Genomic DNA, 25,439 nt, shown 5'->3' with positions numbered 1-25,439 from the left:
GGTCATGCCGTAACCACGTTGGAAACCAAAAAGAGGTAAAATAATATTATAATAATCAAAAATATCTTTTAGTAAAATAAATATAAAAAAAAATCAATCGGACGTTTTTCTTTGGGATTTCTCATTCTTAATCGAATCGACTAATAACTAAAGTGAAACTTAGGCTAAAATCAATTCATAAACCAAACTTTTTGTCATCGCCTAAAAAAGCCTTTTTCAAAGGTCCAATGCCTTGAAATGGTCTTTTCTGCTTTTATTGGTTAAGTGTAGATTTCTAAAAAGCCTAAAATCAATATGTAACTTTGTTACCTCTTTCAAAAATAAAGAAATCATTAATGGTCCAATGCCTTAATGTTTTCTCACTTTTCAAAAGAATCGAAAGATTGTCTAATGGTCCAACGCCTTAAATGACCTTTCATTCAATAAAAACATATCTTGCAAAAAAGGATAAAAAATAACTTAACCAAAACGCTTTGTTCACAAAAGAACTACGTAAGTCTAATTTTCTCATCACAATTGAGGAATACGTAGGAGCAAAGGGAAACGCCCTTGTCGACCACAAAAAGATAAAAATATAAAAAGGCATAAAAAAGACATAAGAACGTAAAAAGAGAAAAGAATATAAATTGAAGTCATATTTGCACATTTGATTAAAGGTTGTCGTCTCTTGTGACGGACGTGTGGGGTGCTAATACCTTTCCCGTGCGTAAATACAACTCCCGAACCTTTCACTTAAAATTCATAGACCACGTCTTTTCCGGTTTTTCCGACGTTTTCCTCAAATAAACGTTGGTGGCGACTCCGTGCGTATTCTTTTCTTGGAAGACGCACCCGCGAGTCACGCGTCGCCCTCCCACCGAAGGGTAGGTTGCGACATTTACTATGAATTAAAAACATATTTAATGTTCATATAACATGAATTGTAAAAAATGTAAATAAGTACACTACAATTGCAAAACTACTTACACACTAATTGTTTCATTTTTAACTTTCAAATAGTAGCTTGCCTGTTGGATGCGAAGCACCTCCAATCTCTGTGGTTTCAATGGTCTAGCATCATTGAAATATGACATGATATAATAAAACATAAGTTAATAATATATAATACCAATTATAACAAAATGAAATACGTTTGAGTTAAACAATTATCGTTTTCCAATTATTCTTGAAACTTCCTAAGATTATAGTTGACATCCGATGCCTGACGTAATAAACGCACGCAGTACTTCCTTTTTGTCAATTACACTAAATACATTATGAAATTTAGATATTCAATGTTAATTTCAAATTAGTCTACACAGTATTAAAATATAACTAGAAGCATTGTTTAAATGACTTACTTTAGCAACAATCCACCTAGCAGTAGCCTTGGATTTACTTTGTGGAGTATCGTCAAAACCAGATGACAACATTTTCCTTTGTGCTAATACGAGTAGTTGAACAACCATCCTCAGGCTCAGGAGGTAGTGCGAGTACATGTGATTGCATCTACGATTGAAACCGGGATTGCATCTGGCTAAAGGACAACATTACTTGTCGAGTCACTTTTTCTGTGATTGACTCCTCCAGTTGGTCCCTGATTTTTTGCCTCAACTGCTCCATGTCTTTCGGAGTCATGGACGAAGACGTGTGGGAGGTCCTTGGAGCCGGTTCAAAGTATTGTTTGATCATGACATCGGCTCCAGCAGCACGCACACGACCAGGGTGTTCTGGTCGGCCAATGACAATAGTCAGTACATCTTAACGTCCATGAGCGACAATGGAATCCTCTGAAGCCTGCTCCTCCATGGAATCCTATAAGGAACACATTTATTTGTTTACTCAATCAAACAATAAACATAAATAATTGCAATTGACAATTGAAAGTGACTTACAATCTTGTTAGCAATTTTCTTTGCCGCCTCAAACATCATTTGATCAGTTTTCTTGGTGTAAGTCATTTTCCACTTCACGTGTCGTCTGATGGAAGATGGCACATTGGTTACTTCCTAACCTGTATTTTTATACTAAAACTTGCACTTAGTTTAAAATTTCATAAATTTCAGTAGTTATGTATTTACTAATTTTTATTTCCATATATCATGAAATTCTATTGACAATTGCCTTTATGAAATGCAGAAAATTTACATCTTTTTTCTATAAACAATGTTAAGTGGACTTGCAGTGATAGTCAATTAATACAAATGGACACAAATTGAAAGGACTGTTGCGGATTGGTGACAGAAAATTCAGCTAAAGATTAAAATTGGCTAATAAACTTAATTAAGTGCTAATCACAATATTGTTAACTTAATGACTCGCTGATATTAATTTATGACATCTAGAAATAATTTAGTACAACTCAATTTTTTTAAAACTCTAAAAACCCTTCCTTGATCATGCATTTTGAAATTGAATTTAAATAATATTATTTTAATCAACGATGTTTAAACTAATTAAATTTTTGAAGGATCTTTGTTATAACTAATGACGACTAACTATCATTATTCTTGCTAATTTCTTGACTTTTATTTTTCACTTTTGTAGTATATTCTTATATTATCAAATCATAAGTCTAGATAAATTTTGATGGAATTTTCAATTGAAACTCCTAAAAAAATAACATTTACTTAATTATGTTTTACGAGAATAAATTTAATTTTCACTTGAAATATGTGTAAATATGTGTGTGTACATACATAAAATCAACTCCTATTACTAAATTGATTGAGAGGACATGAATTTTCCTTATTATATCAAAATCTTTATTTGTAGGAAAATTTGATATATTATGTGTTTCTAAATTCAAATATCCTTTTTAAAAATTTTTTGGGATTTTCTAAAGGATCTATTCCTTTTTCTTATCTTGGTGTGCCCCTCTTTTAAGCTCCTGGAAGGGTTCTTTACTCTTCTTTATGGGAAGAGTACGATTGATTAAAACAGTTGTGTAGAGAAGGTTGTTATATAGTTTTCACATTTACTCATGGCCTATAGCTACATTGAAGATGCTTGATATGTGGCTTCAAAATTTCATTTGTATTAGTGATATTGACGAGAGAAAATTATTCACAGTATCCTGAAAAAAAAAAAAAAAGGTGATCTCCTTTAGAGATGGGTGGCCTTTGAATTAGATCACTAAAGTTAATCAATAAGGTTGCAATTATGAAGCTAATTTGGTCTTTAGCCACTTCAGATGAGCCTTGGGCTTTTTGTGCTATTCTAGATTTCTAGAGGTTGGTACTCATGGGGAATCCTATATCTTCTCTTCTATTTGGACAGGGATCAAGGATTTTTTTTTTGGATTGTTATGGAACATTCGGTTTGATTAGTTGGAGATCTTATTAACATCTCCTTCTGGCTAGATAATTGGCTTGATGAACCGACAACAATCACTCTAAATATTCTAGAATTGACTCGAAACTCATTCCAGCCCATGGTGAAGGGTTTAAATAGGAATAAATGTTGGGTGCTTCCTCAAGAGTTCACACTATCTTTTCCTAGCTAGCAGAAGACATTAAATTTGTTATTATTTCTTTAGAGGAGATCATAGATAAACCCATTTGGATCCCCTCAAATTTAGGAAACATGACTTTTAAAGGAGTGTTTTCTTTCTTCTAAACTAACTTGTAGTCATTATCTTGGCATAAGATTTTATGGAGAAAAGGATTCTCGCCATCAAAATCCTTTTTGTTTTGGAGATGGATTCCAGATTGTTCACCTACGGATGATAATTTGAACGTAGAGTTTTTTTTCTTTTGCCTCTATTTGTTCTCATTATGGAGCTAGTGTTGATAATGCAAAACAACTATTTCAGGAATGTCCCTTAGCAATGAAGCTTTGGAACTAGCTTAGTCACTTATTGCAATGTAGCAAGTCTTTTTCTTATACTATGGACCTGTTTCATACTTGCTCCAATTCAATTAGCTCATAGGTCAAGGATGTGCACGTTTCTTTAGTTGTACACATCATTTAGCTTATTTGGTATGATAGGAACCAAGCTAGGTTTGAAACGGGCCCTTTTCAGTATGAGCACATTGTCCTCAAAGTTATGTCTGCTGCCTTAATCTCAGGCAACTACACAAATGGGATTGATTAAGTGCAACATTGATGGTGCAACAAATAGTTGTTTGGGGCCTTCAGCTAGTGGGGGAATTTTTTGTAATTCTAGTGGTGCTTTTTTGGGTTGTTTCTCTCACTCTTTGGATATTTCAATTGCTTTTCATGCTGAGTTGCAAGTTGCATTTTTAGCTATTGAAATAGCGCAAGGCAAAGGTCCGGATCAATTATGGTTGAAAGGTGACTCATTGTCATTGGCACAAGTTTTCAAATCTCATCTCCTGGTGCCGTGGAGGTTTCAAAATAGATGGATTAATTGTTTGTCATATACTAAGTGAATATCTTTCCATAACTCCCATATTTGTGTGAACGAAATTATTGTTCGGATTGATAGCGAATCTTGGTTTACATGCACAAGGTATCATATGGTGGGATATAGTCCAAAGCTTTTATTGCTGATACTTCTGTTCAAGATAAGTTGAATATGCCTAATTATAGGTTTTGTTATTTTTTTTATTTGAATGGATTTGGTTTTATGTCCTCCTATGTTTGTTGTTATTTCCTTTTTTGATGAACAAATTTGGTTTGCGGGCATATGATTGATTGCCCCTATGGTGCCGACATAATTAGAATGATAGGGTTTTATCATGATGCTTTTGCAATCCTTTGCTTAATAAAATATCGTCTTTTAAATTGATTTTTGAATATGATGATAAAAATATGTATCTATATTCTTTTAATATATCCTCATTGTCATCATCTTTATTATGCTCCTAATGACCTATAATGTTGAGCTTTTCTTGTTAAAAAGTAAGAGAAAATGTTCAAGCATATAACCAAATGTATGACAAAATTATAATTATAAGTATAAAAGGACAACTAATTAAAAAATATGTTATTTAGAAATACCTAAAGAATTAGTTTGTGGGTTCAATTTGAAATGTGTTCATAAAAAAGAGCATGTTTAGAGCAAAATGCATAATACTCCTTTAAACAATCAGACATTTGAATATCAATTGAAAGGAAAAAAATTATGTCATCTCTATTGTCTTTTGTTCATTCCTCTTGTATGCACCATACGATGGAATATAAAAAGAAAAGAAAAAGGACTCCGTATTGAGATATGGACAAAAGGAGTGTTGATGTTTATGTTGTCATGAACCAACTATCACAAAATAAAATAAAGCACTAAGTGAAGGGACATGAATAATTTAAAATTACATTTTTAATATCATTGTGGTAGTTCCTCTGCCAAATAGATGTAGAAATGTTCCATAGCTCCAGTACGAAACTCATTTTTATATCTAGATTCTAGAGTCAAAATTTCACCATCATGAATCTTGATTGAACCCGGTTGTGGATAACAAACAGACATTCCAATGAGATAACCTTTCTCATTTCCAGCCTCTTTTCCTATTCCATATTTTGGTGTTGATGTACATAAAGTCCTTCCATCCTAAATGGTAGGAGAACATAAATTTTAGAGTTGAAGATGCATTGTTATATATGACCTTTTACAATGATATGAAATTAGAAAATTTATTGAATAAAAAGTCATTCCCAAAAAGTTTCACAAAATTAATACGTAACTAATAACAAATGGTTTACAAGAATGGCGAAAAATATTGTTCATCACCTGTCCATATAAAGTTGCATTTACAACACCTGAATGCATATGAGCAGTGCCATAAATTAGATAACCTCCTTTTTCCATTGGGATGTTTGCTTTTTGGACATGAGGAGAATCACCACCACCACCAGTTGCTGGAATGGTATACTCTGCCTGCAAGGAATTAAGATTTACTTTTGTTCACTCACTCTAATAAGATTGAAAAGTATATTGTTTTATCCTAAAGTATTGTCTTGAAAAACTTATCTACCAGACAATCATGAAGTATTTTGGAATCATTTGACCTCACTTTGTCGGTGGAATCAAGTATGTAAACCTTAACTGGTATTTGGTATATGTTCCAATCAACCCAACTAATTTTGTATCTTAAGGAAACCATTCTCCTTGGACCTTGAAAACCCTCTATTTGCTTGCATTGTAAGTTGTCCTAACAACAAAAGAGACCTCCTTTATAATTTGTAGTCAATTTTTGGTTATGTATATCCCTTGTGACATTATAAAAGTCCTTCGGGAGATTCATATGGTCACATCTACATTGAGTGCAAGCTTTCTTATCTTGTGCACCACGTGTATCAATGACCATGATGTTGAGCAACCATTTCTCCTCATATCCATTTTTAATTTTTGTTGGGTTACCTTGTTCTATAGCAAAAGGATCAGGAATTTTTGAGGTTGTTCCTCGTGATTATACTCCAAATCCCCAATAATGTGGAAGAATGCCACCATTACATGTGCCTTTGTTTCTTTGGAAAAAAGCATTCTCAGGACGACGAAGCTTAGGATTAGGTGACATGGTAATATTTTGGTGGTACTTTATTGCAAGCCAATGATGAAGGTAAGTTTCATACGAAGGTATAGAGTTCCCTTCTTGGTCAACTAGTTCCGCATCAAAACTCTTAATTCCAACATGACCTTTAGGAAACTTTATATTCTCAAATGTTTTTGTTGCAATTGATCCTGGTCCCATTTCAAAACTCCCAGTTACAAAAATATCTGTCTTGATATGATTTTCAGGCTTTTGATATAGTGAATATGATGTACTTGGTAGCAACAATAGTATTGAGAATGAAAGTATCATTGCATTAGAGATAATCTCCATGTTAACCTGAACATAAACAAGTAGTGTCACAAAATTAGTAATGAATTGTCTATGATGTTATTCTTTTAAGGTAAGCTCAATTAGATATAATTCAAACACATGCTTAAAAGATTAGGTAGATTGATAAGTAAGTTTGAAAAAAAGTATATTGCTTACCATATGAGAAGAAGACAAAGGATTGATCATGATGAAGATTTGGTCTTTGTTGAAAATTAAAGCAATTGTTTAGATAAATTGGTGTACATACGATGGTCTTGTTTGGTGCTTTTATAATAGAAGATTTTGTAGCAATATAACTGGCATAACTAAATGTAGATTTAATACACACGTAAAATGTTTATTTCCATTTGTCGCTAAAGCATGTGTTTGCAATCTTCAGGTAATGGTTTGAACAAAATTTATTAATAAATGTTAGTGACTTTTATGAAACTACAAATCATTAAGCAACTTTTTAAGATCTATTCATGGGTACAATAATTGGTGTCAATTGATACTTTATGTAAGAATTAGTTTCTATAATAATTCCATTCCCTCTTCATGGTAAACTTTTGTTTTAGTTTTCTGTTTCTTTTAATTATAAATCCAAAGGTGGGGGAATGTGTATACATTACTTATTAACCAACAAATTAAACTCCTTTAAAGCACGTAATTAGTTATCTCACAATATTATGCAATGTCATTTTAATGCCAAATAAAATTTAAAATACTTTTTGTTTTTATGATATGATTTACAAAATCAACATGTTTGTTAGGCTTGTCTCTTTTAAAGAATGAAACAAAATAAATGTGATTCTTCATATGAATACAAGTTTGCATCCACATTCAATCAAATATTATTGGTGATTACTTTTATGTTTGTTTTTTCAAAAGAAATAGAAAATACACATCTAACATTGAAAATATTTTAGTCATTAAAATTTTCACTAACATATCTACTTGTAAGAATACATAATTTGGAAAATGAGATTCTCCCTCTCCCCATTTTCTCTATTAGATATTCTCAATATTTCAGCTCCTTTTCTTTTCAATATCTTAATCTCTAAATTGAATTTCAATATTAAATTTTCAATAATTACAAGTAATCTTATATTGCAATTTAAATCCCAAACTTAACCCATATAATTAAATATGTTTATTGCAATTTTCTGATTACAATATAACTTATATTAGAAATTATTTACTTATTTTAAATTTTAATTATACATAAATAAGCATTTATGTTATATTATATTGGAGCCAGATTCCTAATTTTGAATTAAACAATAACCCTAATTTAGTTAATTTGAAATTTCAAAATATGTTTATTAAATAACAATAAAAATTTACTAAAATAATTTATAATATATTTTTACCATGAGCACTTAGATTTTTGTGATAAAAAATTGTGACATCCTTTAACATGAAAATTTTTGTGTGTTATTATTGATATTATTATAATTAATCTCACCGCTTCAAAATAGTAGTCTTTTTAGGTTCATTTTTTAAAAATAGTAATTCTTTTGACTTTATAGAGCTATTTTTTTTATAATACTCTTATATCTAGTTAAGAAGATTAATAAATACTTGCCTTAAAAAAAACACATTTGTCATAAAAATATGTTGGTCGAGGCCTAAAGGATAGAATATATTTATTATTGGTAGATAGTGAGACAATTAAGGCCAATAGTAGTTGAAAAACTAAAGATATTTTTGTCTAAATTTTTATAATTGAATGTTTTCTAATATGTATGCAAGACTTGAAAAGACTATTATTTTAAAATAGAGGGAGTGTATATTATATTATATAAAGTATATTTCTCAAAAATAATTATGTATTTGATGATACAATTTCTAAACTTAATGAAAATATTTTTTCCAACGAATATTATACTCCCTCCTTCCCCTTTTTTAAGAGATTATTTAGATATTTCCTTATTCATTTTCATATGACTCTGTTCTAATTGGTCGTTGCATGGATTATATTTTATCAAAGTAACCTTAATTATTTTAGTGCATGTATCATAAATGCTACCCGTTGTCTCTTTCTCTCTCTTATGATTGAAAAAAGAAAGAGTTTAATTTTAAGAATTAAAAGACCACTACTAATATTCTCTCTCCATATACATTAATTTTTTAAGGGTTTCTTAAAAATAATATTACAATTACAGACAAATTTATTGCTTAAAATTAAATTAACCAACTTTCTTAAAATGCATAAAATAGTTAATATTTTATAATTAGTATGATTACCCGTGTAATGTAACATTGTGAATTTTCTAATTCATGATAAAGTGATTGAAAATAATTATAAGACTGAGTTTAATTTAATTTTAAAAAATAATTAATAAATATGTGAAATTTTTCTGTGTAAGATTCAATAGAAAATTTTATTAGAAACAAAATTGAGTTATACACTACCAGTCTAAGAATACACAACAGTGAGAACCATTAAAAAGAAAAAAAAATGATTAGCACTTGTTTTACGGACAAAGAAAAAACACAGAAAAAGTGGCATTTGCTACATTCAATTTCATTCACTTGATTTTATAATAAATGTGTTACAAGAGGTGTTCTATCCAAATAGATGTAATAAAAATATTATAACTTTATTGCTAAGAGACAAAAAATTAGATGGTGCAATAAAAGAGATGCCACCATGCAACATGTGTACAATTGTTGGATGTCGTCATGATAGTCCATGTGCAATGTGGAGCAACTTGCAAGGGAGGCGCAGGTGTAAATGTTTTAGGCAATGATCGGTTTCTTATGTAGAAGTAAACTATATATATATATATATATATATATAGGCTTATAAATTACTGAAGCAAAACACATCTTCTTACTTATTCTTCTATTATTCTGTTATGTACGGTGAAGTTCGCAGTACCTCTTCTCCTTCATATTTCTTCTTCTTTCACTTCTCAAAATACATACACTTCCAATTTCATAATTATAAGGTCAAGGAGTATTCAAAAGCTAAAAACATGTAATTCTTTTCTTCGCTTGATCTATACTATTGGTAAGTTATTCTTAATCTTTCTCTTCCCTTTCCCTTATCAAATCTGTATATTTTTCTTTCTCCTAACCATTTCTATTTTCTATGTTGTTCATGGGAATGGTTTGTTGTTAAATTAATGATGATTTATTCAAGACACTGTCCAAAGTGATAAATTTCTTCACCTGTCACTCATCTAAACCTCTATCTTTTAGCATCTCTTTGAGGTAAGGGAGCTGACTCTTTGTTTGTCTCCTTTACATTGGTTGCTTAGTATAAATAGGAAAATATTGAGTGTTGTTGTTTTGGTGATAGAAGATATGATCTTAATATGTTTTCGCAAGGAAAAAGAGAAAAAGAAAATGCATACTGGAGTTGGTGAGATCATTATGCGCATAGGGAAAAAAATTAGCGTGAAGTTTGGATCTTATGATACCCGAAATGAAAGCTAAGCTATATAAGTCGATACATGCTTATTGTTTTTACATGTTAAAGTAGAAAGATTATTATAGATATATATTATGCCTATTCTTGCAAACTTATAAAGTACCAACCATGAATCATTTCAGATTTCGATATCATTGTATGAGGAGTAAAATTGTGAGCCGTATAGGTACTGTTTGAGTCCCATTGAATGGGTTCAAAACAGATGATGAAGTTAGAAGGAATAAAATACTTAACTTTCCATAGGTAGATACAGAAAAAGAAATTAAACTAAGAACTCAAGTTTAGATATTATGATAAAGAAAAAGAATTTAAACTGCGAACTTAAGTTTAGATATTAAGGTAATTATTTGAATGAATTATAAACGGTATAAAAATAATAATAAATAAATAAATTGTCTAAAAACCTATTCTTAATGAGTGTACAACCGTTACACAACATCACTCTGCCTTAGGCACTATAAGAAGAAAAATTAAAAGAAAACTGAATTTTTTTCTCTCTAAATAGAATGATGATAATTACCATTAAATAATAAGTTTAACGATTGGAAAAACGGGAATCGTGCTCAAAATAGATAGGCATATTCTTTAAAGTTTAAAGGGTTTCCTTTTATGATAGCTCTTTTTTAGTGACTATATAGGAAAAAAGAGAACTTTGTAAGTAAGAATAGTCCTAATAAAATCTAGAGAAAGTGACTGGATATGTTCTAGGAAAAAAAAGGAAAAGAAATTATTATTCACAAAGATGTGAATTATGTATTTAAAATATTCTAGAATAGTCTACAATAGGCTTTAAAAAAATGGCGAAGTAAATTAATTTAATTATCATTTTTAAGTTTCCTTTTAATTGAATTTTCTAATATTTATTTAATAAATCCATTAGTAGATTATTTGACATTTTAAATTCTTAAGCAACGTAGATAATATAATAATTTTAGGATTTAATATCCTTGATGAATAAGATAATAATTAGTAGTTGTCTCTTAGGCAAAAACATATTAGCATATATTGTTCAACATTTTTAGTAGTGTAAAAAATGTGAGACAAATAGTTATTGAAAAATCCTAAAGGATTTTCGTTTTTCAAGGCCTTGAGAATAAGGTGATAATTTTGCTTGGTATTCCGTGGAGAGGCCCAACCCATGAGAGGTGGCTGGCATACCTTTGAATATGTCTAATCCACATAAGGGAAATTTAAGCAATGGCATTAAATATATTATTGATTAGCATGTGTGAGTTGTCGAGGAACGCCTACGAAGCATTGGGAAGGCTAGTGGTGGTACCATTGGTATCCTTGAGGATATACTGATGTGTGAATCCACATGAAGCCGGAGCCGTTACAAACTCCATGTTGTGGTGGTGACCCCCACATACATATTTCCTAACAAAGCCCCAATTGCTCTGAGATCATATCTTGTGTCACCCCAATGGTTTTTCTTTTACATGTGTCATTTTGTGGATTCGCCTTGTTCTTGCTGCTGCACCATGCTTAAGAGACACGTCAAACGGATTCGTCCACATGTTGGAGATCTCCATGGAGTTGAGTCTACATATATGGCATAACTATTATTGTAGAAGTATATGCTTTATATGTAAAAATTCTTGAGGGTTTCCTAGACTATCAATTATAGAAAACCAACAGGATCTTGAAATTTATGGTTCTCATAAACAATCAATAAAGAATAATAGATAATGATGTGTACCTTTCTCCATAGGAACTTCTCTCTGGTGCACTTTGATTTCCTTGAAAATGAGAGAAATAGGATTTCACTTCCTTTGGCCTTTCTTTTCTGTCTCTCTCTGTTCGTGATGACTATGGGTGAGAAAAGAGCACTTTCTGGTCAGGAAGGGGACCTTATTTCACGTTAGTGGGTATTAAGCCCCTTTTATAACCACTACTCCCATCAAGTAGCACTTAACCTAGAAACTTCTCCTATTAAGCCCAATTACAGTTTAGCCCTTAATAGTTAATTATTTATTTATTAGTCCCTACTAAGTCATATGTCTCTCACATGAGACATTAATTCTAACATTCTCCCACTTGGCTCATGTGACATTAATAAACATTATGGACTAAATAAATAAATAGATTAACTAACATAATGCGCATTAAAAATTGACTAAATTGTTTTATACATTGGGTACATCATAATTTCATGATTAAGAATAGGAACCAATTCGAGTCATGGCGGTTGTACATCATCTAATCGACATAGTCCCTTCCATGTACTACAAATTAGTCTTCTCCTTAATATGACCATTAGTTAGGAGTACATAATTGGTCCAACATAATGTCTACATTCAAGACAAAACCTGTTAACATTACTTTAACACAAACATGCATGCAAACATAGAGAACATGTAATCAGAAACATATCATAATTGAGCTCAGAGTGTCAGCAAAATTATATAAGGTAAATTACACTTAATGATCATCAATAACAATAATGCCCATACTTTCAACATGTTCTATAAATGTCTTGGGCGGTAATCCCTTTGTCAAAGGGTCAGCTATCATAAGCTTTGTGCTAATATGTTCTATTGACACTCTTTGTTTCTGAACTTCTTCTTTCACGGCAAAGTACTTCAATTCCATATGCTTAGCACCCGTAGAGTACTTGTCGTTCTTAGAAAAGAATACTGCTGCGGAGTTATCACAATACATTTTCAGCGGCCTAGCAATACTGTCGACAATTCCAAGCCCTGAAATAAAGTTCCGCAGCCAATTAGCCTAAATTGTAGCCTCAAAACATGCTACAAATTCAGCTTCCATGGTGGATGCAGCAACAACTGATTGTTTTGCACTCTTCCATGATATTGCTCCTCCGGCTAAGAGAAATACAAAGCCAAGAGTGGATTTTCTTGTAACCACACATCCAGCAAAGTCTGAGTCTGAATATCCAATCACCTCTAGGTGATCAGACCTCTTATATGTAAGCATGTGGTCTTTTGTTCCCTGTAAGTATCTCAGAACTTTCTTTGCAGCTTTCCAATGTTCCATTCCTGGATTACTTTGATATCTTCCCAACATTCCGGTTGCAAAGCTTATATCTGGTCGAGTGCAGGTCTGAGCATACATAATACTCCCAACAACTGATGCATACGAAATTGCTTCCATTTGTTTCCGTTCCAGATCATTTTTACGACATTGTGCGAGACTAAATTTGTCTCCTTTCTGAATTGGAACGGGAGATGCTGAGCACTTTTCCATTCTAAATCTCTCTAGTACTTTATTGATATATGCTTTTTGAGACAAGCCTAACAATCCTTGTGATCTATTTCGGAATATTTCTATCCCTATCACATAGCTTGCCTCACCCATATCCTTCATTTCAAAGTTACTAGAAAGAAACTTCTTAGTCTCATGAAGAAGACCAAGATCATTAGTTGCAAGCAATATATCATCAACATACAGGACTAGAAACATAACCTTACTCCCACTGACCTTCAGATATACACACCGATGAATAGTGTTTTCCTTAAATCCAAAGGAAACAATGGTATCATTAAATTTCAAATACTATTGGCGGGAAGCTTGCTTAAGACCGTATATTGATTTCTTTAATTTGCACACCATGTGTTCCTTCCCTTCAACTGAGAATCCCATTGGTTGGTCCATATAAACATCCTCCTCTAAATCTCCATTCAAAAAAGCAGTTTTCACATCCATCTGATGTAGCTCCAAGTCATAATGGGCTACTAATGCCATGATAATCCTGAAAGAATCCTTTCGTGAGACTGGTGAAAACGTCTCTTTATAATCAATGCCATCTTTCTGAGTAAATCCCTTAGCAACAAGTCTAGCCTTGTAACGTTCAAGGTTTCCATGAGAGTCACGTTTAGTCTTGAAGACCCACTTACAACCAACTCTCTTACAACCCTTTGGTAATTCTACAAGGTCCCAAACACCATTAAGTTCCATGGAATCTATCTCTTCTTTCATGGCATTTAACCACTTCTCAGAATTATCACAACTTACAGCTTGTGAAAATGAAACTGGATCATTATCATTAATGCTTAAGTTTGTTTCTGTTTCATGTAAGTATACCACATAATCATTCGAAATAGCTGGTCTTCTTCCTCTTTGAGATTTCCTTAATGCTACTTCCTGTGGTTCTTCCATAATGGGTTCATTATGTATCATGGGCTCATCATTGTGTTGTACTTCTTCATTACTGTTTGTAGCAATAACTGAAGTAGTAATCACCTTACTGCTAGAAGCAAAAGCTAAAGGGACTTGCACTCTAACTTCTTTAATTTCCACTTCTCGTGGAACTGTACTCCCACTGATTTCACCGTTTTCAATGAACCTTGCATTTCCAGTTTCGACAATTCTCATACTATGATTAGGACAATAAAACATATACCCCTTTGACTTTTCTGGATAACCAATGAAATATCCACTGATTGTTCTTACATCCAATTTTCTTTCTTGCGGATTGTAAATTCTTATTTCTGCCTGGCAACCCCAAACGTGCAGGTGCCTCATACTAGGTGTCCTATTTGTCCACAGTTCAAAAGGTGTCTTTGGAACTGCCTTACTAGGAACCCTATTTAACAAATACATGGCAGTTTTCAAAGCATACATCCACAAAGATACGGGCAAGGTTGAATTGATTAACATACTCCTAACTATATCCATTAAAGTTTTGTTACGCCTTTCTGATACACCATTTTGTTGTGGCGTACCAGGCATTGTGTATTGCGCACAAATGCCTCGTTTCTGAAGGAGCTTAGCAAATGGACCTGGGTGTTGCCCAGTTTCATCATATCTTCCGTAATACTCACCACCTCTATCAGATCTAATAATTTTCACCTTTCTGTCTAATTGTCTTTCTACTTCATTCAAGTAAATTTCCAAAGCATTCACTGCCTGAGATTTCTCATGCAGTAAGTAGACAAAACCATAACGTGAATAATCATCAATAAAGGTGATAAAGTATTTTTCCCTTCTGAAAGAACTAACATCAAAAGGTCCACAAATATCTGTATGCACAATTTCAAGAAGCTGAGTGCTTCTTGTGGCTCCTTTCTTTGTGTGTTTTGTTTGTTTTCCCTTGATACAATTTACACAAATATTTAGATCCGTAAAATCTAGATCAGGAAGAATTTCATTCTTTATTAATCTTTCTATCCTCTCTCTAGAAATGTGACCTAAACGTTTATGCCACAAGAAAGCAGATCGTTCATTCACTAAACTACGTTTAGTGCCAACATTATGATGCAGAGTTAAAACGGTTTCAACATACAAACCATCCAATTTCAATTTATATAAACCATCACAAAGAACACCAGTACCAATGAGATGATTATACTTAAATAAACTGAAACATCCATTACCAAAATTAAAAGAGTATCCAGTAATATCAAGTTTAGATAATGAAACCAAATTCCTAGATAAACTAGGTACATAAAGAGTTTCCAGTAAATCTAAATGATGTCCAGTGTCGAGTTTTAAACGATAAGTCCCAACCGCTTCCACTGGAGCTTTCACTCTATTCCCCATGAAAACAAACTTCTCATTTGGGCTTATGGTCTGGATTGTAAGGAATCCCTGCATAGTATTAGAAACATGAGTTGTACATCCAGAATCAATCCACCATGTATTATGGGGAACTTCAGTTAAGTTTGATTCAAAACATACAAGAACATTGAGCTCACCTTTCTTTTCGAACCAAGACTTACGCTTTGGGCAATCTTTCTGGAAGTGTCCAGATTTTCCACAAAAATGACAATTATTGTTCTTTGATGCTTTCTTCTGGATTTGCACAGGACCATCCTTGATCTTTAATGGTCCTTTGCCTTTATCATGTTTCTTTACAAATTTTTTTCCAGCTCCTTGATTCCCTCGGTGGCTTACGTAATGGATTGAGTGACTTCCTTGATTCTTAAGCCTCGTTTCTTCCTGAACTAAAATACTGTGCAATTCATGCACATTCCATTTATCTTTCATGGTATTATAGCTCATTTGAAACGGGCCATACTCAGACGGTAATGAGTTTAGAATAAACTGAACAAGGAAGTTCTCATTCACAGCCATTCCCAAGGTCTTAAGTCTTGCTGCAATGTTTGTCATCTCAATGACATGTTCATGCATAGTACGCGAACCATCAAACTTCATGGTGGTTAGTGTACTCATTAATGTCCCAGCAAGAGACTTATCAGCTGTTTGAGAGCGCTCTCCCACTAACCCCATAAACTCTTTAGCACTATTGGTTTTAGGGAGAGCTGTCTTAATACTGTCTGCAACAGTCATTCTCATGAACATTAGGCTGAGTCTATTAGATCTTTCCCAAGCTTTATAATGAGCTTTCTGTTCATTGCTACTAGCATCAGTAATAGTAGCAGGCTTCTCTTCCAATATAGCAAGGTCAAGATCCAAAACACCGAGATGAAATTGGACTTGCTCATTCCAATCAGAGAAGTTAAGCCCATTAAAAATTGGTACAGATGATACATGAGAATTCAATGAGTTGGGAACAGGTACTGCATAATAAAACTTCACATAAGCATTTTGGTACTTGAAACACAAGTCATACATATAATTTACTCAGATAAAAATCAATGTATATTGATGTTCTCCTTTGGGTGACACACCAACACACAACATACAAACATGATGATGCTGATAAAATTTTAACATTATTTGACAATTAAATATGCACCAATTAGTAGTATCTATTTCCTTTGGGTATATAAATAAAACTAATGATACACACAAATCGCCTACAATAATATTCATTAATTATAAGAACAACTAATCAACCTTTGGGCGATCCATAAATGCCTTATAACAATGACTTTCAATTACCCATAAGCCAACAATCATATAATTTAGCATCCATTATTCTATGAGTAATTGAAATAATTATTAATTTGGAATTAAATAACCTTACAAATTTGGCCACTTTGGTGACTAACAAATTTAACATACATTTAATTCCAACCAAATATATATGGCCTGCACATACTTATTGCTATTAACAATTCATAGTCATTCCATTAATTCCATTCTAGGCCATAAAATAATATTTGCATTTATTTGTGTTTTTACATTCTAACACGTTCAAGCAAATATGTAGTATATACATATATTTATTGCTACCAATAATTGCAAAACATTCACATTAATTTAATTATAGAACATAAACTTTCAATACTTTAATCATGTTTAATGATCATTTTCCAAAAATTCTACCGCTTTCATGGCTTTCCTTCTCATGAAATTTTATATATCTAGAATTTCATACTTTGCAGCGGAAAATATAATTAACATGAAAGGCACGTTATCAAAACATGTAATTGAAAATACATGTAACATAAATTAAAAATCCCTAAATTTCATAATTAGGGTTTGTGCATAATTGGGAGAAATTAAATCATTCTTGGAGAATCATAAATTTCATAACACATGCTCTGATACCACATGTATAAATTCTTGAGGGTTTCCTAGACTATCAATTATAGAAAACCAACAGGATCTTGAAATTTATGGTTCTCACAAACAATCAATAAAGAATAATAGATAATGATGTGTACCTTTCTCCATAGGAACTTCTCTCTGGTGCACTTTGATTTCCTTGAAAATGAGAGAAATATGATTTCACTTCCTTTGACCTTTCTTTTCTGTCTCTCTCCGTTCGTGATGGCTATGGGTGATAAAAGAGCACTTTCTGGTCAGGAAGGGGACCTTATTTCACGTTAGTGAGTATTAAGCCCCTTTTATAACCACTACTCCCATCAAGTAGCAGTTAACCTAGAAACTTCTCCTATTAAGCCCAATTACAGTTTAGCCCTTAATCGTTAATTATTTATTTATTAGTCCCTACTAAGTCATATGCCTCTCACATGAGACATTAATTCTAACATTATAAACTTGTCTATTGTGTTTATTGAATATTAAGGTTTCATATTTTAGATGTATAAATTATTAAGTGTAGGTTTTCATAATTTAATGAACTTACCCACAACAAGAAAATAAGATTTTAACATCGATTATTAAGGACTTTCAACATCGGTTATCAACCGATGTTGAAAGTACCAATGTTGAAAGTAATATCGTTAATATCGGTTTTCTAAAATCAATGTTGAGATAAAAATGACAACATTGTTTTTCATAAAATTGATGTTATATAGTAAGAATTATAAGAAAAAGTCAAATATCTTCATATTAACATCGGTATTTACCAAAACTGGTGTTAACTTATACATATAATATCGGGTTTTGCAAAAATCAATGTTGTATTTGTATACTAACATTGGTTTTCTTAAAAACGTTTTTGGTTGTCATCCAACCACATCGGTTTGTACTAAAAATCGATGTTGTTTTCTGATAACCAACATCGGCTTTTGGTAAAAATTGATGTTGTATGTTCAACAATAACATCAATTTTATAGAAACTGATGTTGTGAATGCATGTTAACATCGGTTTTTGGGAAAACTGATGTTGTTTGTAAACATCAACGTCGGTTTTTAGTAAAAATCGTTGTTGTTTTTTAGATTTTTTTCAATGTGTTTACTGTCTTTTTAGTTATCCCAAATTAACCTGCAAATTTAAAAGTCGAACCACAGCAGATAATTTTTAGTCTGTTTTCAAACAATTTTTAGCAGAAATTCCTTAAAAATTGAATATTTACTATGAATTAAAAAATATTTAATGTGCATATAACATGAATTGTAAAAAATGTAAATAAGTACACTACAATTGCAAAACTACTTACACACTAATTGTTTCATTTTTAACTTTCAAATAGTAGCTTGCCTGTTGGATGCGAAGCGCCTCCAATCTCTTTGGTTTCAATGGTCTAGCATCATTGAAATATGACATGATATAATAAAACATAAGTTAATAATATATAATACCAATTATAACAAAATGAAATACGTTTGAGTTAAACAATTATCGTTTTCCAATTATTCTTGAAACTTCCTAAGATTATAGTTGACATCCAAAGCACGACGTAATACCCGCACGCAGTACTTCCTTTTTGTCTATTACACTAAATACATTATGAAATTTAGATATTCAATGTTAATTTAAAATTAGTCTACACAGTATTAAAATATAACTAGAAGCATTGTTTAAATGACTTACTTTAACAACAATCCACCTAGCAGTAGCCTTGGATTTACTTTGTGGAGTATCGTCAAAACCAGATGACAACATTTTCCTTTATGCTGATATGACTAGTTGAACGACCATCCTCAGGCTCAGGAGGTAGTGCGAGTACCTGTGATTGCATCTACGATTGAAACTGGGATTGCATCTGGCTAAAGGACAACATTACTTGTCGAGTCACTTTTTCTGTGATCGACTCCTCCAGCTGGTCCCTGATTTTTTGCCTCAACTGCTCCATGTCTTTCGGAGCAATGGACGAAGACGTGTGGGAGGTCCTTGTAGCCAGTCCAAAGTATTGTTTGATCGTGACATCGGCTCCAGCAGCACGCACACGACCAAGGTGTTTTGGTCGGCCAATGACAATAGTCAGCACATCTTAACGTCCATGGGCGACAATGGAATCCTATGAAGCCTGCTCCTCCATGGAATCCTATAAGGAACACATTTATTTGTTTACTCAATCAAATAATAAACATAAATAATTGAAATTGACAATTGAAAGTGACTTACAATCTTATTAGCAATTTCCTTTGCCGCCTCAAACATCATTTGATCAGTTTTCTTGGTTTAAGTCATTTTCTACTTCACGTGTTGTCTGATGGAAGATGGCACATTGGTTACTTCCTAACCTGTATTTTTTATACTAAAACTTGCACTTAGTTTAAAATTTTATAAATTTCAGTAGTTATGTATTTACTAATTTTTATTTCCATATATCATGAAATTCTATTGACAATTGCCTTTATGAAATGCAGAAAATTTACATCTTTTTTTTGAATAAATTAATAAAGTATTTTTGAATCTTTCTATAGACATTGTTAAGTGGACTTGCAGTGATAGTCAATTAATACAAATGGACACAAATTGAAAGGAGTGTTGTGGATTGGTGACAGAAAATTCAGCTAAAGATGAAAATTGGCTAATAAACTTAATTAAGTGCTAATCAAAATATTGTTAACTTAATGACTCTCTGATATTAATTTATGACATCTTGAAATAATTTTGTACAACTCAATTTTTTTAAAACTCTCAAAAAGCTTCCTTGATTGTGCATTTTGAAATTGAATTTAAATAATATTAATTTAATCAACGACGTTTAAACTAATTAAATTTTTGAAGGATCTTTGTTATAACTAATGACGACTAACTATCATTATTCTTGCTAATTTCTTGACTTTTATTTTTCACTTTTGTAGTATATTCTTATATTATCAAATCATAAGTCTAGATAAATTTCGATGGAATTTTCAATTGAAACTCCTAAAAAAATAACATTTATTTAATTATGTTTTACTAGAATAAATTTAATTTTCACTTGAAATATGTGTAAACATGTGTGTGTACATACATAAAATCAACTCCTATTACTAAATTGATTGTGAGGACATGAATTTTCCTTATTATATCAAAATGATTTTTTGTAGGAAAATTTCATATATTATGTGTTTCTAAATTCAAATATCCTTTTTAAAAATGTTTTGGGATTTTCTAAAGGATCTATTCCTTTTTCTTATCTTGGTGTGCCCTTCTTTTAAGCTCCTGGAAGGGTTCTTTACTCTTCTTTATGGGAAGAGTACGATTGATTAAAACAGTTGTGTAGAGTAGGTTGTTATATAGTTTTCACATTTACTCTTGGCCTATAGCTACATTGAAGATGCTTGATATGTGGCTTCAAAATTTCATTTGTATTGGTGATATTGACGAGAGAAAATTATTCACAGTATCCTGAAGAAAAAAAAGGTGATCTCCTTTAGAGATGGGTGGCCTTTGAATTAGATCACTAAAGCTAATCAATAAGGTTGCAATTATGAAGCTAATTTGGCTTTAGCCACTTCAGATGAGCCTTGGGCTTTATGTGCTATTCTAGATTTCTTAAGGTTGGTACTCATGGGGAATCCTATATCTTCTCTTCTATTTGGACAGGGATCAAGGATTTTTTTTGAATTGTTATGGAACATTCGGTTTGGTTAGTTGGAGATCTTATTAACATCTCCTTCTGGCTAGATAATTGGCTTGATGAACCGACAACAATCACTCTAAATATCCTAGAGTTGACTCGAAACTCATTCCAGCCCATGGTGAAGGGTTTAAATAGGAATAAATGTTGGGTGCTTCCTCAAGAGTTCACACTATCTTTTCCTAGCTAGCGGAAGACATTAAATTTGTTATTATTCCTTTACAGGATATCATAGATAAACCCATTTGGATCCCCTCAAATTTAGGAAACATGACTTTTAAAGGAGTGTTTTCTTTCTTCCAAACTAACTTGCAGTCATTATCTTGGCATAAGATCTTACGGAGAAAAGGAATCTTGCCATCAAAATCCTTTTTGTTTTGGAGATGGATTCATGATTGTTCACCTACGGATGATAATTTGAACGTAGGGTTTTTTTTCTTTTGCCTCTATTTGTTCTCATTGTGGAGCTGATGTTGATAATGCAAAACAACTATTTCAGGAATGTCCTTTAGTAATGAAGGGACTATAATATTCATTGGAAAAAATATTTTCATTAAGTTTAGAAATTGTATCATCAAATGCATAATTATTTTTGAGAAATATACTTTATATAATATAATATACACTCACTCTATATTAAAATAATAGTCTTTTCAAGTCATGCATACATATTAGAAAACATTCAATTATAAAAATTTAGACAAAAATATCCTTAGTTTTTCAACTACTATTGGCATTAATTGTCCCACTATCTACCAATAACAAATATATTCTATCCTTTAGGCCTCAACCAACATATTTTTATAATAATATCAATAATAACACACACAAATTTTCATGTTAAAGGATGTCACAATTTTTTATCACAAAAATATAAGTGCTCATGGTAAAAATATATTATAAATTATTTTAGTAAATTTTTATTGTTATTTAATAAACATATTTTGAAATTTCAAATTAACTAATTTAGGGTTATTGTTTAATTCAAAATTAGGAATCTAGCTTAACTATTATATAACATAAATGCTTATTTATCTATAATTAAAATTTAAAAAGTAAATATTTTCAAATATAAGTTATATTGTAATCAGAAAATTGCAATAAACATATTTAATTATATGGGTTATGTTTGGGATTTAAATTGCAATATAAGATTACTTTTAATTATTGAAAATTTAATATTGAAATTCAATTTAGAGATAAAGATATTGAAAAGAAAAAGAGCTGAAATATTGAGAATATCTAATAGAGAAAATGGGGAGAGTGAGAATCTCATTTTCCAAATTATGTATTCTTACAAGTAGATATGTTAGTGAAAATTTTAATGAATAAAATATTTTCAATGTTAGATGTGTATTTTCTATTTCTTTTGAAAAAAAAACAGAAAAGTAATCACCAATAATATTTGATTGAACGTGGAAGCAAACTTGCGTTCATATGAAGATGCACATTTATTTTGTTTCATTCTTTAAAAGAGACAAGCCTAACATATTGATTTTGTAAATCATATCATAAAAACAAAAAATATTTTAAATTTTATTTGGCATTAAAAAGACATTGCATAATATTGTGAGATAACTAATTACGTGCTTTAAAGGAGTTTAATTTGTTGGTTAATAAGTAATGTATACACATTCCCCCACCTTTGGATTTATAATTAAAAGAAACAAAAAACTAAAACAAAAGTTTACCATGAAGAGGGATTGAAATTATTGTAGAAACTAATTCTTACATAAAGTATCAATTGACACCAATTATTGTACCCATAAATAGATCTAAACAGTTGCTTAATGATTTGTAGTTTCAGAAAAGTCACTAACATTTATTAATAAATTTTGTTCAAACCATTACCTGTAGATTGCAAACACATGCTTTAGCGACAAATGGAAATAAACAGTTTACGTGTGTATTAAATCTACATTTAGTTATGCCAGTTATATTGCTACAAAATCTTCTATTATAAAAGCACCAAACAAGATCATCGTATGTACACCAATTTATCTAAACAATTGCTTTAATTTTCAACAAAGACCAAATCTTCATCATGATCAATCCTTTGTCTTCTTCTCATATGGTAAGCAATATACTTTTTTTTCAAACTTACTTATCAATCTACCTAATCTTTTAATCACGTGTTTGAATTATATCTAATTGAGCTTACCTTAAAAGAATAACATCATAGACAATTCATTACTAATTTTGTGACACTACTTGTTTATGTTCAGGTTAACATGGAGTTTATCTCTAATGCAATGATACTTTCATTCTCAATACTATTGTTGTTACCAAGTACATCATATTCACTATATCAAAAGCCTGAAAATCATATCAAGAAAACTATTTTTGTAACTGGGAGTTTTGAAATGGCACCCGGATAAATTGCAACAAAAACATTTGAGAATATAAAGTTTCCAAAAGGTCATGTTGGAATTAAGAGTTTTGATGCGGAACTAGTTGACCAAGAAGGGAACTCTATACCTTCGTATGAAACTTACCTTCATCATTGGTTTGCACATGTAATGGTGGCATTTTTCCACATTATTGGGGATTTGGAGTAGAATCACGAGGAACAACCTCAAAAATTCCTGATCCTTTTGCTATAGAACAAGGTAACCCAACAAAAATTAAAAATGGATATGAGGAGAAATGGTTGCTCAACATCATGGTCATTGATACACGTGGTGCACAAGATAAGAAAGCTTGCACTCAATGTAGATGTGACCATATGAATCTCCCGAAGGACTTTTATAATGTCACAAGGGATATACATAACCAAAAATTGACTACAAATTATAAAGGAGGTCTCTTTTGTTGTCAGGACAACTTACAATGCAAGCAAATAGAGGGTTTTCAAGGTCCAAGGAGAATGGTTTCCTTAAGATACAAAATTAGTTGGGTTGATTGGAACATATACCAAATACCAATTAAGGTTTACATACTTGATTCGACCGACAAAGTGAGGTCAAATGGTTCCAAAATACTTCATGATTGTCTAGTAGATAAGTTTTTCAAGACAGTACTTTATGATAAAACAATATACTTTTCAATCTTATTAGAGTGAGTGAACAAAAGTAAATCTTAATTCCTTGCAGGCAGAGTATACCATTCCAGCAACTGGTGGTGGTGGTGATTCTCCTCATGTCCAAAAAGAAAACATCCCAATGGAAAAAGGAGGTTATCTAATTTATGGCACTGCTCATATGCATTCAGGTGTTGTAAATGCAACTTTATATGGACAGGTGATGAACAATATTTTTCGCCATTCTTATAAACCATTTGTTATTAGCTACGTATTAATCTTGTGAAACTTTTTGTGAATGAATTTTTGTTCAATAAATTTTCTAATTCCATATCATTGTAAAAGGTCATATATAACAATGCATCTTCAACTCTAAAATTTATGTTCTCCTACCATTTAGGATGGAAGGACTTTATGTACATCAACACCAAAATATGGGACAGGAAAAGAGGCTGGAAATGAGAAAGCTTATCTCATTGGAATGTCTATTTGTTATCCACAACCGGGTCCAATCAAGATTCATGATGGTGAAATTTTGACTCTAGAATCTAGATATAAAAATGAGTTTCGTACTGGAGCTATGGGACATTTCTACATCTATTTAGCAGAGGAACTACCACAATGATATTAAAAAAGTAATTATAAATTTTTCATGTCCCTTCACTTAGTGCTTTATTTTATTTTGTGATAGTTGGTTCATGACAACATAAACATCAACACTAATTTTGTCCATATCTCAATACGGAGTTCTTTTTCTTTTCTTTTTATATTCCATCATATGGTGCAGCAAGTATGAAACAGGTCCATAGCAGAAGAAAAAGACTTGCTACATTGCAATAAGTGACTAAGCTAGTTCCAAAGCTTCATTGCTAAGGGACATTCCTGAAATAGTTGTTTTGCATTATCAACACTAGCTCCACAATGAGAACAAATAGAGGCAAAAAAAAAAAACCCTACGTTCAAATTATCATTTGTAGGTGAACAATCATGAATCCATCTCCAAAAAAAAAAGGATTTTGATGGCGAGATTCCTTTTCTCCATAAGATCTTATGCCAAGATAATGACTGCAAGTTAGTTTGGAAGAAAGAAAACACTGCTTTAAAAGTCATGTTTCCTAAATTTGAGGGGATCCAAATGGGTTTATCTATGATCTCCTCTAAAG

The 25,439-nt window shown here is 31.6% G+C and overlaps 1 non-coding gene and 1 pseudogene across 1 annotated transcript; one reads left to right on the top strand and one right to left on the bottom strand.

Moving 5' to 3' along the window:
* Positions 1-5,266: 5,266 nt before the first annotated feature.
* Positions 5,267-6,764, bottom strand: LOC100819205 (uncharacterized; annotated as a pseudogene).
* A 16,724-nt stretch (positions 6,765-23,488) lies between these two features.
* On the top strand, positions 23,489-24,901 carry LOC100818138 (uncharacterized). Its single transcript, XR_003262908.1, has 3 exons — positions 23,489-24,252; positions 24,350-24,496; positions 24,677-24,901. It is a non-coding gene; the product is annotated as an uncharacterized protein (transcript).
* The last annotated feature ends 538 nt before the right edge of the window (positions 24,902-25,439 follow it).

This window comes from Glycine max, chromosome 1 (genome assembly GCF_000004515.6).
Source record: "Glycine max cultivar Williams 82 chromosome 1, Glycine_max_v4.0, whole genome shotgun sequence".
Taxonomy (NCBI): Eukaryota; Viridiplantae; Streptophyta; class Magnoliopsida; order Fabales; family Fabaceae; genus Glycine; species Glycine max.
Note: the sequence above shows the minus strand (reverse complement) of the source record. Positions and strands in the feature narration are given on the sequence as shown.